Here is a 14,161-nt window from a genome sequence, read left to right on the forward strand (position 1 = left end):
TTCCCGATTTTTGACACTTAGAAAAAATCCAGATTTTTTGACATTTACAAAAAATTCTGACGTTTTGACACTTACAAAAAAATCCCCACTTTTTGACACTCAGAAAAATACCCGACTTTTTGACTCCTAGAAAAAAATCTCGACTTTTGACACTTAGGAAAAATATACACTTAGAACAAATCCTGACTTTTTGACACTTAGAACATATCCAGATTCATTGACACTTAGGAAAAATCATCCAGACTTTTTGACACTTGGAAAAAATCCCGACTTTTTGACACTTTAAAAAATCATCCAGACTCTTTGACACTTAGAAAAAATCACGACTTTTGAACTCTGACAAAAAATCCTGACTTTTTGACCCAAAATTCCAGAATTTTTGACACTTAAAAAAAATCCCAACTTTTGGACACTTGGAAAAAATCCAGATTTTTTGGGCACTTAGAAAACATCCGGATTTTTTGACAATTACAAAAAGGGGACGGCGTGGCGCAGTGGGAGAGTGGCTGTGCGCAACCCGAGGGTCCCTGGTTCAATCCCCACCTAGTACTGACCTCGTCACGTCCGTTGTGTCCTGAGCAAGACACTTCACCCTTGCTCCTGATGGGTGTGGTTAGCACCTTGCATGGCAGCTCCCTCCATCAGTGTGTGAATGTGTGTGTGAATGGGTAAATGTGGAAGTAGTGTCAAAGCGCTTTGAGTACCTTGAAGGTAGAAAAGTGCTGTACAAGTACAACCCATTTATCATTTATTTATTTATAATTAGAAAAAATCCCAACTTTTTGACAAAAAAATACCAATTTTTTGACACTTACAAAAAATCCCGACTTTTTTACACTTACAAAAAAATCCCTACTTGTTATGTGCTTCAATTGCATTTTCACCAGGATTTAATGGTTGGGCTTTAGCATAGATGTCAAATTCAAGGGAAAGATCTGGCGTGCCACATCATTTAATGCGGTCCGCAAAAGCCTGGCAATAATGTGCATTCATACAGTGCTTACCGTATTATCCGGACTACAAAGCACACTTAATATATATATTTTTTTGTCAACATTCGACAGTGCACCTTATAACCAGGTGCGCCATGTAAGGCGTTAAGTTTGGTTGAGCTTACCCACCGCAAAGCTATTTTCTTTGGTACATGGTGTAATGATAAGTGTGAACAGTAGATGGCAGTCAAACATAAGAGATAAGCGTAGTATTCCATTGAAAATATAGAACATTATACACGGCGCTCAAGAATCTATCAGAATGTTTTGGTACGACTTGGAAAAGCTATGAAGCCTATTTAGTTATTTTCCTACGTTTACTGCTTAGTTGCTGTCCAACGCTAATTTTACAGTCCTGCTTATTTATTTATTTATAGTCTTTATTAGAAGGGAAAATGAACAAAAACATTAAGCTCAAAGAGAGATATGTTCTGTACCAGATTATAGCTAAATAACTCATTTCCATCTGCAGTCCCTGGCTACCTTAATTAAAGGGATACAAAAATCATGCAATAAAATTATGACAATAAAATCGTACCATAGCATGTAATCAAATTAAGAAAAGTCGTAATATTCCCTTTCAAGGACCCATACTTAACACACAAACTCCGTTTCCATATGAGTTGGGAAATTGTGTTAGATGTAAATATAAACAAAATACAATGATTTGCAAATCCTTTTCAACCCATATTCTGTTAAATATGCTACAAAGCCAACATATTTTATATTCAAACTGATAAACTTTTTTTTTTGCAAATAATCATTAACTTTAGAATTTGATGCCAGCAACACGTGACAAAGAAGTGGCAATAAATACTGATAAAGTCTAGGAATGCTCATCAAACACTTATTTGGAACATCCCACAGGTGTGCAGGCTAATTGGGAACAGGTGGGTGCCATGATTGGGTATAAAAACAGCTGCCCAAAAAATGCTCAGTCTTTCACAAGAAAGGATGGGGCGAGGTACACCCCTTTGTCCACAACTGCGTAAGCAAATAGTCAGACAGTTTAAAAACAAAGTTTCTCAAAGTGCAATTGCAAGAAATTTTGGGATTTCAACATCTGCGGTCCATAATATCATCAAAAGTTTCAGAGAATCTGGAGAAATCCCTCCACGTGAGCGGCATGGCTGGAAACCAACATTGAATGACCGTGACCTTCGATCCCTCTGACGGCACTGTATCAAAAACCGACATCAATCTCTAAAGGATATCACCACATGGGCTCAGGAACACGTCAGAAAACCCCTGTCACTAAATACAGTTTGTCGCTACATCTGTAAGTGCAAGTTAAAGCTCTACTATGCAGAGTGAAAGCCATTTATCAACAACATCCAGAAACGCCGCCGGCTTCTCTAGGCCCAAGATCATCTAAGATGGACTGATGAAAAGTGGAAAAGTGTTCTGTGGTCTGACGAGTCCACATTTCAAATTGTTTTTGGAAATATTCAACATCGTGTCCTCCGGACCAAAAGGGAAGCGAACCATCCAGACTATTATCGACGCAAAGTTCTAAAGCCAACATCTGTGATGGTAAGGGGGTGCATTAGTGCCCAAGGCATGGGTTCTTACACATCTGTAAAGGCCGCATTAATGCTGAAAGGTACATACAGGTTATGAAACAACTAATGCTGCCATCTAAGCGCCGTCTTTTTCATGGACGCCCCTGCTTATTTTAGCAAGACAATGCCAAGCCACATTCAGCACGTGTTACAACAGCTTGGCTTTGTAAAAAAAAGAGTGAGGGTACTCCCCTGGCCCGCCTCCAGTCCAGACATGTCTCCCATCGAAAATGTTTGGCGCATTATGTAGCATAAAATACGACAGCGGAGACCTCGGACTGTTGAACGACTGAAGCTCTACATAAAACAAGAATGGGAAAGAATTCCACTTTCAAAGCTTCAACAATTAGTTTCCTCAGTTCCCAAACGTTTATTGAGTGTTGTTAAAAGAAAAGGTGATGTAACACAGTGGTGAACATGCCCTTTCCCAATTACCTTGGCACGTGTTGCAGCCATGAATTTCATAGTTAATTATTATTTGCAAAAAAAAAGACGTTTATGAGTTTAAACATCAAATATCTTGTCTTTTTATTGCATTCAATTGAATATGGGTTGAAAAAATTTGCAAATCATTGTATTCCGTTCATATTTACATCCAACACAATTTCCCAACTCATATGGAAACGGGGTTTGTACAATACAACCACACCTCATTTATTTCATCACACAAAGACAATACATGCTCTTGTTCAAATCTGTCATCATTTGTAAAAACAACAATAATTTTAACACACACACACCTCACAATCTACAACAAAAATGCTGTCATGGATAAATATAATACACATTAAGTTGATCTGTCAAACATAGTGTGCCACCTTATTGACCGTGTGAGCAGCTTTGATTGCTCCAAAGCCACTTTTTGACTTCAATTGTGAATGAAGAGTAATCTGTTAGACTTTTCAAGTTTGTTGTGAGGTTGTTCCATTCCTTTATGGCTTTATATGCAAAGGCTGATTGTGCAAAAGATGTTTTACATCTGGGTACGCTACATTGCCCCCTGGTGGAGGTTCATGTGTTTCTTACGTTCTGTGTTCCTTGCACTCCTGCCTTGAGCACTGATTCCTCGCACCTGTTCACGATTAGCAGTTTAGTCCACTTAGGTTCTTTTGTTGGTTCATTGTCAATGTCACGGTGCGGTCATCACGGTGATAAGTTATTCTTCTTTTCCTATCTGAATGTTTGTGTCATGTGCACTCCCTAGCTGCACTTGCCTGCTTTTGGCATGAAAGAGACTTTTTACTTGCACGCCGTTGGCTGTCATTTGCATTCTGGGATCACAGCTACCGCTATCATGTGACCCAAATGTGACATGTGCTTTCTTCAAATTGTAGAGTGGTAATTGATTTTTGGCACCACCTCGGGGCTGAAATAATTAAAACATGGAGTCGTTCCTGGTTTAGTGTGCCTTCTATGGACAAATAACACACACAGTCGATTGAAGGATTCCTCGGTCGGAATCTTTATAAACTGTTCCAACAATTTAAAAAAAAATAAAAAATACTATCCATTCTTCATAGAGACACAAAGGCACATTAATCTATGTTTGGAATCAAAAAGTTGGTGCAGATTTTAGTTAAATGGAATCATACAAAAAGTGGGGTTGTACAGAAACCCATGTATAATATTTTACTTTAAAGTTAAAGACCTCCTGAAATGATATTTTCTTATTTAAACGGGGATAGCAGGTCCATTCTATGTGTCATACTTGATCATTTCGCGATATTGCCATATTTTTGCTGAAAGGATTTAGTAGAGAACATCCACGATAAAGTTCGCAACATTTGGTCGCTAATAAAAAAGCTTAGCCTGTACCGGAAGTAGCAGACGACGTGCGCGTGACGTCACGTGTTGTGGAGCTCCTCACATCTGAACATTGTTTACAATCATGGCCACCAGCAGCGAGAGCGATTCGGACCGAGAAAGCCACGATTTCCCCATTAATTTGAGCGAGGATTTGTGGATGAGGAAAGTGTGAGTGAAGGACTAGAAAAAAAGACTAGAGGGCAGTGGGAGCGACTCAGATGTTATTAGACATATTTACTAGGATAATTCTTGAAAATCCAATATCTGCTTATTGTGTTACTAGTGTTTTAGTGAGATTACATGGTCGTACCTGTACAACCTGAAGATCGGCCCCGCACCTTTCTTCAGCACCAGTCGACGGGTGGTGGCGATGCCCATCTCTGCCCTTCGCAAGGGACCCTCTTCGAAACACGATCTTTTGAAATGATTTCGCTTTGGACTGGACTCTCGCGGCTATGTTGAATCCATTATGGATTGAACTTTCACAGTATCATGTTAGACCCGCTCGACATCCATTGCTTTCGTCCTCTCCAAGGTTCTCATAGTCATCATTGGGTCATCATTGTCACCGACGTCCCACTGGGTGTGAGTTTTCCTTGCCCTTATGTGGGCCTACCGAGGATGTCGTAGTGGTTTGTGTTGTGGTTTGTGCAGCCCTTTGAGACACTAGTGATTTAGGGCCATATAAGTAAACATTGATTGATTGATTGATGATCGCTGCATAATACACTATACTTTGTGTGTGTGGTCCAATTCAACCGTGTTCGCTTGACATCTCTGTTCCATAGTAAAGCTTGACTGTCATCTTTCGGGAATGTAAACAATGAAACACCGGCTGTGTTCGTGTTGTTAAAGGCGGCCGCAGTACACCGCTTCCCACCTACAGCTTTCTTCTTTGATGTCTCCATTGTTCATTGAACAAATTGCAAAAGATTCAGCTACGCAGATGTCCAGAATACTGTGGAATTTCGCGATGAAAACAGACGACTTAATAGCTGGGAACAATGCTGGAACAAAATGTCTTCTACAATCCGTAACGTCACGCGCACGCGTCATGACGAGACGTTTCAGCAGGATATTTTGGCACAAAATTTAAAATTGCAATTTAGTAAGCTAACTTGGCATGTGTTGCAATGTTAATATTTCATCATTGATGTATAAGCTATCAGACTGCGTGGTGGGTAGTAGTGGGTTTCAGTAGGCCTTTAAAGTACCAATGATTGTCACACACACACAAGGTGTGGCAAAATTATTCTCTGCATTTGACCCATCGCCCTTGGTCACCCCCTGGGAGGTGAGGGGAGCAGTGAGCAGCAGCGGTGGCCACGCCCGGGAATCATTCTTGGTGATTTAACCCCCAATTCCAACCTTTGATGCTAAGTGCCAAGCAGGGAGGTAAGGGGTCCCATTTTTACAGTCTTTGGTATGACTCGACCGGGGTTTGAACTCACAACCTACCGATCTCAGGGCAGACACTCTAACCACGAGGCCACTGAGTAGGTAATACTCAGTTCATACCTAATTTGCATGAAATACAGTAGGACTTGTTGGAAAATGTGCATGCTCTCCGGCTGGATATAGGAAGTAAAGCGCTCACCTTAAATTCACCTTGTTGAAAGATGAATCATGGCGCCCTTACCACACTGATCGGTCGGAAAGAACTAAACCTGCGCTCCAGGCCTCTCCTAAGTTGTGCCTCTCATTTCCAGAGTGACAGACTGTTCACCCAGCAGTACATTTGGTGGGGGAATATAGAAATATTACAATCATGAGAAAGAAGACAGAAGCCTTAACTGTCTTCCACGTATTGCACCACACCAATCCTAAGCTGGAAATGACTTTCCAAAGATTCAGCCCCTGACACCAGTTTCACTTAAAAATATAAAAAGTCAGTCTATCAAAAGAAGGACACAGGGCGGGAAACACACAGGAGATTAGGGATTTTGGTTCGAAACCTCACACTGTAAAACAGAATCTGCACAATTTACGGATGTGGTTGCCAGGAATTCACTGTAAAAAAAACAGAAACAGTCCCGATGTATAGGATGTTGTGGTATGTTGATGTTGAATTTGATCATTTTACAGTTGATAACTTTTTTTGCTTATGGTAAATTACAATCCATTTCATCCATCCATTTTCTACCGCATATTTTTTTTATTTTAATAAATATATATATATATATATATATATATATATATATATATATATATATATATATATATATATACATATATATATATATATTTTTTTACAGCCCGGCCCCCGCCCAATTTTTTTTTAGCTGTAATTTTAAAGAATGTATCTATATATATATATATATATATATACATATATATATATATATATATATATATATATATATATATATATAGATACATTCTTTAAAATTACAACAACAGCAACAAATTATATATATATATATATATTTATATTATATATATATATATATATGTAGATATTTATTTATTTATGTATATATATATTTATACATATATATATATGTAGATATTTATTTATTTATGTATGTATATATTTATACATATATATATATATATATATATATATATATATATATATACATTCTTTTTTTTTATATTGTAATTTTGAACAATTCATCTATATATATATATATATATATCCATCCATCCATTTTCTACCGCTTATTCCCTTTCGGGGTCGCGGGGGGCGCTGGTGCCTATCTCAGCTACAATCGGGCGGAAGGCGGTGTACACCCTGGACAAGTCTCCACCTCATCACAGGGCCAACACAGATAGACAGACAACATTCACACTCACATATTCCTTGCACACTATATATATGTATATGAATATATATATATATATATATAGATATAGATATGTATTTTATTTATTTATTTTTTCTTGTGCACTAATCGCACCAGGCGAGATGATATAATGTTATCGATGGGAAAATGCCTTTTTAGACAATATGATTTGCCTGAGCGGCTATTAGGCCCCGAGAATAACAAGCGGTTGCCTTGTTGCCTTTTCATTAAGAAAAATAAACTAGTTTTTAGTATAAGTTTGCTGCTTTCAAGAAATGTAACGCCGAGCGCATATCATTATATCAAGATAATGCCACTGGCATTTACTTAATTTAAGAATATTTTTTCAACATATAGAGCAAAAAGTGCACTTGTTATTAGTGACAATAAACTCATTTTAAGGTATTTTTGGGTTCATTGAGGTTAACTAATTATACATTTTTTGGAAAGTCTTGACTCGCCGAATTTTCTTGTTCTATTGGCAGATCATTTTGCTTAATTCAAATAAAATACCCCTATTTTTTGTACATATATATTTTTTCCTGTTTTTGAACACTGACTTTTTGCTTTGTAATATATGAATATTGTTTTCAATATTGTTGTGCAGCACTTTGTTGTTTCTACGGTATATGCTATATAAATAAAGTGGATTGGATTGATTGGATTGTTTTTGAACACTGACTTTTTGCAGTGCAGTGGCTGCCCGGGAGAGCGTTACCTCTCCTGTCTGCCACCATTAATCACCATAATGTTATCAACCAGCATAGACCTCCATGACAAGATCACATCTTGTGTCAACCAGCAGAGGACATTAGGAGGGAATTACTCCACAAGTAGAAAACAAGAAATTGCTTCTACGGGAATTAAAGCTTTGGATTTTTTTTTTTTTTTAGCAAATGCTTTGCCCTCATTGCAAAATGTCAACAGGGTTGCTTTGCACCCCCTCGTCATGATGCCGTGTTTGGAATACTCGCTTTCCTGCAGGTTTGCCGAAAATACACACCGAGGTGTTGCAAGCCTCCCCGCGCCGCCGCTGAATAATTCAAGCGACATCCTCACCCCAGGGAGGCTGGCTAGGGCCGAAATACGACTGATTTGAGACTTGATATGGCGCACGTGTTCAGCCAGTGCAAGCAATCAGAACCCTGTGTCTTTTGGACGTCTTTTTAACACTCCTCAAAGGACACAAGTGAAGATGCTGTGCTAGAGTACTTGGTTTAAAACAGAAGTTTTTGACCTTGTGGCCAAAATAAAATATTAACATCATTGCGACGGTTGCTTGCTGTCGTCGTGCGGGTTCCATGGACCACTCAGGAAGGACATGCTCGCTTGAGCAGGTTTGAGTCTTGTATTTTTTCAAATAAAGCTTGTCTGCGGTCGTGTCGCTTTTCAGCTCCTTCTCTCCTGCTCGCTCCTCGCTCGCTTTCAGCCGCCCGCGTCGTCGCCGTCTTCGGCTCGCTCTCTGTCGCTCTACTCTTTGCTTCCGCTGCTCGTTGGCTGCTGCCGGCTCTCCTCCTCCTTCCCCGATTTCTCGTCCTTCTCCCCTTTTATACATCATGAGGAGATAACGTTGTCGAGACGTTGTATCTATCCGTTGTGGTGAAGAAAGAGCTGAGCCGGAAGGCAAAGCTCTCAATTTACCGGTCGATCTACGTTCCCATCCTCACCTATGGTCATGAGCTTTGGGTCTTGACCGAAAGGATAAGATCACGGGTACAAGCGGCCGAAATGAGTTTCCTCCGCCGGGTGGCTGGGCTCTCCCTTAGAGATAGGGTGAGAAGCTCTGCCATCCGGGAGGAGCTCAACGTAAAGCCGCTGCTCCTTCACATCGAGAGGAGCCAGATGAGGTGGTTCGGGCATCTGGTCAGGATGCCACCCGAACGCCTCCCTAGGGAGGTGTTTAGGGCACGTCCAGCTGGTAGGAGGCCACGGGGAAGACCCAGGACACATTGGGAAGACTATGTCTCCCGGCTGGCCTGGGAACGCCTCGGGATCCCCCGGGAAGAGCTAGACGAAGTGGCTGGAGAGAGGGAAGTCTGGGCTTCCCTGCTTAGGCTGCTGCCCCCGTGACCCGACCTCGGATAAGCGGAAGATGATGGATGGATGGATGGAAGGAGATAAGTTAATTGTGTCCCGGCACGCCCCGCCTCTCCGCTCAGCCGCATTCTCCGCCTCCTCGCCGCCATCTTGGGCCGGGCCCTAGCTTGCGCCGCCCCGCTGCTCGTTCGCCAGCTGCGCCTCCCCACAATCATATGATTTGGGGGCGGCTTGGCGCGGTTGGGAGAGTGGCCGTGCCAGCAACCGGAGGGTTCCTGGTTCATTCCCCACCTACTACCAACCTCGTCACGTCCATTGTGTCCTTGAGCAAGACACTTCACCCTTGCTCCTGATTAGGGTTAGGGCATTGCATGGCAGCTCCCGCCATCAGTGTGTGAATGGGTGAATGTGGAAATAGTGTCAAAGCGCTTTTGAGTACCTTGGAGGTAGAAAAGCGCTATACAAGTATAACCCGTTTAACACTGAATTAGTCATTTTACTCTTGATTTTAATCGTATTCGATATGTACACTCGCGATCAAAAGTTGACATACACTTGTAAAGAACATCATGTCATGGCTTTCTTGAGTTTCCAATGGTTTTTACAACTCTTATTTTTTTGGGAAAGAGTGATTGTAGCACATAAAACATTCTTGAAGTTTGGTTCTTTTATGAATTTATTATGAGTCTACTGAAAATGTGAGCAAATATGTTGGGTCAAAAGTATACATACAGCAATGTTAACATTTGGTTACATGTCCCTTGGCAATTTTCACTGCAATAAGGTGCTTTTGGTAGCCTTCCACAAGCTTCTGGGTGAATTTTTGACCACTCCTCTTGACAACATTTGTGCAGTTCAGCTAAATTTGTTGGTTTTCTGACATGGACTTGTTTCTTCAGCATTGTCCACATGTTTAAGTCAGGACTTTAGGAAGGCGATTCTAAAACCTTCATTCTAGCCTGATTTAGTCATTCCTTGGTTGGTTGGGGTGGGGGGCGTGGCTAAGACGGGAGGAGTATAATTCACCAACTCGAGTAATTCATATATATATATATATATATATATATATATATATATATATATATGTATGAAATACTTGACTTTCAGTGAATTATAGCTATATATATTTATTTTTTTATATATACAAATGAAATAAATAGTTGAATTTCCGACAGCACCTATCAAATACACAGTAATAACAACACAGTTGTTCTACTAACTGTACTGTGCTTGCTGGTTACTAAAAAAAAAAAAATAACACTTACCTTTCACTATTTGAGTAACTTTTGTTCTGCCATTTGCCTATTAGCGAGCGATCTCCGAATCCGGGAACATATATCACGGATTTGTTATAGACATCCGCAAATGAGAACGGGATGTTGCTTCCAGCTACTGTATCAGCATAGCCAGCATAAGTTACACCATTGGGTCTTCATTTTGCGAGGTGGCCCATAATACTGGGTTGTGAACGATGCTGCGCTGCGGACGCTTTGTGCTTCGCTGACCGTTCATGGCTGAGTATATCCGTTCGGCCGCCGTGTTTAATGGAGAAGTGTGTTCTACAAAATTTAAAGGCAACATACCACTTCCACTTCGAAATCTCCTGGATAAACTGAAATTCTTGTTTCCAATCGTTCTGGAACTTGCAAGCGTATTTCTGCATTTTGCTCGTCGACGGTGTAATATATTGGGTTGGAGTCAATAACCAGTTACGTCTCTTTACTGTGGGCTTCAGAACAGACTCTCTAATGCATGTTCCTTGACTGCACTTAAATGTAGAATACATGTAGAATATATTTACATTCTATTCTATTCTATGTACAGTAGATGGCAGTATTGCCCTGTTTAAGAGGGTCACAACATTGCTGAGTCAGGTTCTCATGGAGCTGGAGGAGGCGTGGCCTCCAGCTCCGCCTGAATTTCGGGAGATTTTCGTGAGAAAATTTGTCCCGGGAGGTTTTCGGGAGAGGAGCTGATTTTCAGGAGTCTCCCGGAAAATCCGGGAGGGTTGGCAAGTATGGCACAGCTTTATATTATATTATGTAGCTTTATTTTATATTAGGTATGCACATGCATGTACATTGCTGCATATTAATGATTATATAATTGGATTGTAATTTTTCCTCTTTTTTCTTATTTGTTTAGACCACAAACAAACACACATTCTCATCTAGCTTTCAGCAATAAAGATGATTAAAGGATTCTGTCCATCGTCTCCCAACTCTGAAAGAACTACTATCCCTTTCTTACAATTGGCATCAACCATCCGTCTCGATCCAAATGAAATTTTGATCCAGATTTTGTGTGATCGGGTCAGAATATTCCGAATGGTGTGTTTACAGAAATCATTTTTATTCCTATTAGGCTTTTAATCCGATTAAATTTGTCCGTGTGCACGTAGCTAAAGTCCTATAGCTGAAGTCCTGTTTGTCTTCTTTGGATTAAATCATCAGCGCCTCTGCTGGTTGCAGACAAGTAGTGCACTTCAATTGATAATCTATTGACATACTGTATTTTTTGGACTATTAGGTGCACTTAAAATCCTTTCATTTTCTCAAAAATCGACAGTGCGCCTTATAACCTGGTGCGCCTAATGTACGGAATAATTCTGGTTGTGCTTACCGACCTCGAAGCAATTTTAAATTAGTGCATGGTGTAATGATAAATGTGAGCAGTAGATGGCATTCACACATAAGAGATACATGTAGCCTGCACTATGACGCCAGTAAACAACACCAAAAATGTAATCCATACATCCATTTCTACCGCTTGTCCCTCTCGGGGTCGCGGGGGGTTGCTGGAGCCTATCTCAGCTGCATTCGGGCGGAAGGCAGCGTGCACCCTGGACAAGCCGCCACCTCATCACAGCAAAACTTTAATTGTTCCTTTGAAAATAAAGAACATTACTCACGGCGCTCCAAAATCTGTCAAAATGTTTTAGTACGTCTTTGTAGCCGCACCGCTTGATTGATTGTCGGCCCATTACGGCTACGGTAGTCAGAGATACGAGTATTACTAAGGTGTGTGTATAAGGACCAGAAAAATGGCACCTATTACGTGGCGTTTTGTGTCACAAAATTATGCAAAAACCAATTTTTTTTTACCTTCTGGTACCTGCTGATGTGTATTTGAGATCTGCATAAGTCCTGAAAAGTCGTTATATGACCCCCTTTTAATGTGCTTTATAATACAGTGCGCATTTTGTATGAAAAAAAGACCTGAATAGACCCTGTCAGGTTCAAACACTGATGACATCTATTAAACAGACGAGAAGCAAGGAATCACGCAGAGACAAAAATTTGGTTCAATGAGGAGACACGTGCTTTAGGCTGTATTCTAGTTACAAATCCAAACCATGCTCTAAAAGTCCAGCCTTTCCTGTATTTATTTGCGAGGTCACTGTTTACATCACCGAAGCTGTCGTTGAGGAAAGGGGGTAATCTCGACAACTCCAGTTAGACACAATATATGATTATGCGAAAATGCAAATGTGTTGACGCTGGTGATATCGCCTTGTCTCTGCTCTGTCTGCGTCACTGCGGTGTTCGGCCTTGGCAGTCAGCAGGCCGTTCCTGGGCAGAGACACTGATACCAGACTGGATTGCCAGCTTTGCACAGACAAAGAAAAATACAACTTCAGCACAATTGATAATAACTATAGCAACAGCCCTTAAGCATAAGAGTTGGGTGATTATATATACAGAATTATTCTAACAGACCCTCTCATTGGTAGTGCACCCTGCGGTCCAGAAAATACGCTATTTCTGTTTCCTTCTGTTCTGTTTTTTTTTCTGTTTCCCATTTTTCTTTTGCTCTATAACCATTTATTGATTTGTTTTGTTTTAACCATCCCATCTTCCCAGATGGCTGTCTCAGACTCCCGGACACCAGCGATCAATAGTGAAAGTGGGGTTGCAGCCAATGATCCTGAAAATGAAGTTGACAGTGCTCATCCATAGAATTCAATCAATCAATCAATGTTTATTTATATAGCCCCAAAATCACAAATGTCTCAAAGGACTGCACAAATCATTACGACTACAACATCCTCGGAAGAACCCACAAAAGGGCAAGGAAAACTCACACCCAGTGGGCAGGGAGAATTCACATTCAGTGGGACGCCAGCGACAATGCTGACTATGAGAAACCTTGGAGAGGACCTCAGATGTGGGCAACCCCCCCCCCCTCTAGGGGGGGGGTTGCCCCTAGTAAGTCCATATAGGGAACTTACTATATATATCCCGCAGCTCCTCACCAGCGTGAAAATATAATGACTCGGAGTGTAATATTGCTTTTTTTTATATAAAAGTAATTTTTCTGTACGGTGGAGCACTGGCCTCATTGAAAAAAGGAAAGTAACACATGTACTGTAGTGCAGTCCAGCCTTTGGATAGCGGTAGTCATGACTAGCGATCTTGCCAAGGAGAAGTCAGAACATGAATACCTTTTTTGTGCCATTAACTGGGAACTGAGGAGACCAATTTTTGAAGCTTTTGAGGTGGAATTCTTTCCCATTCTTGCTTGATGTACAGCTTAAGTTTTTCAACAGTCCGGGGTCTCCGTTGTGGTGTTTTAGGCTTTACAATGTGACGCACATTTTCAATGGGAGACAGGTATAGACTACAGGCAGGCCAGTCTAGTACCTGTACTCTTTTACTATAAAGCCATGCTGTTGTAACACATTGTCTTGCTGAAATAAGCAGGGGCGTCCATAACAACGTTGCTTGGATGCCAACATATGTTGCTCCAAAACATGTATGTACCTTTCAGCATGAATGTTGCCTTCACAGATGCATAAGTTACCCATGTCTTGGGCACTAATATACCCCATACCATCACAGATGTTGGCTTTTGAACTTTGCGTCTATAACAACGCGGGTGGTCCTTTTCCTCTTTGTTCCAGACGACACACTGTCCACAGTTTCCAAAAACAATTTGAAATGTGGACTCCTCAGACCACAGAACACTTTTCCAATTT

The 14,161-nt window shown here is 40.8% G+C and overlaps 1 protein-coding gene across 4 annotated transcripts in view; it reads left to right on the forward strand.

Annotated features, from left to right (window-relative positions):
- The window catches only part of syn2b (synapsin IIb), a 226,436-nt gene that overhangs the window by 95,365 nt on the left and 116,910 nt on the right, over positions 1 to 14,161 (forward strand). The gene's annotated exons all lie outside the window — the stretch shown is intronic.

This window comes from Nerophis ophidion, linkage group LG02 (assembly GCF_033978795.1).
Source record: "Nerophis ophidion isolate RoL-2023_Sa linkage group LG02, RoL_Noph_v1.0, whole genome shotgun sequence".
In the NCBI taxonomy this organism is placed as follows: domain Eukaryota; kingdom Metazoa; phylum Chordata; class Actinopteri; order Syngnathiformes; family Syngnathidae; genus Nerophis; species Nerophis ophidion.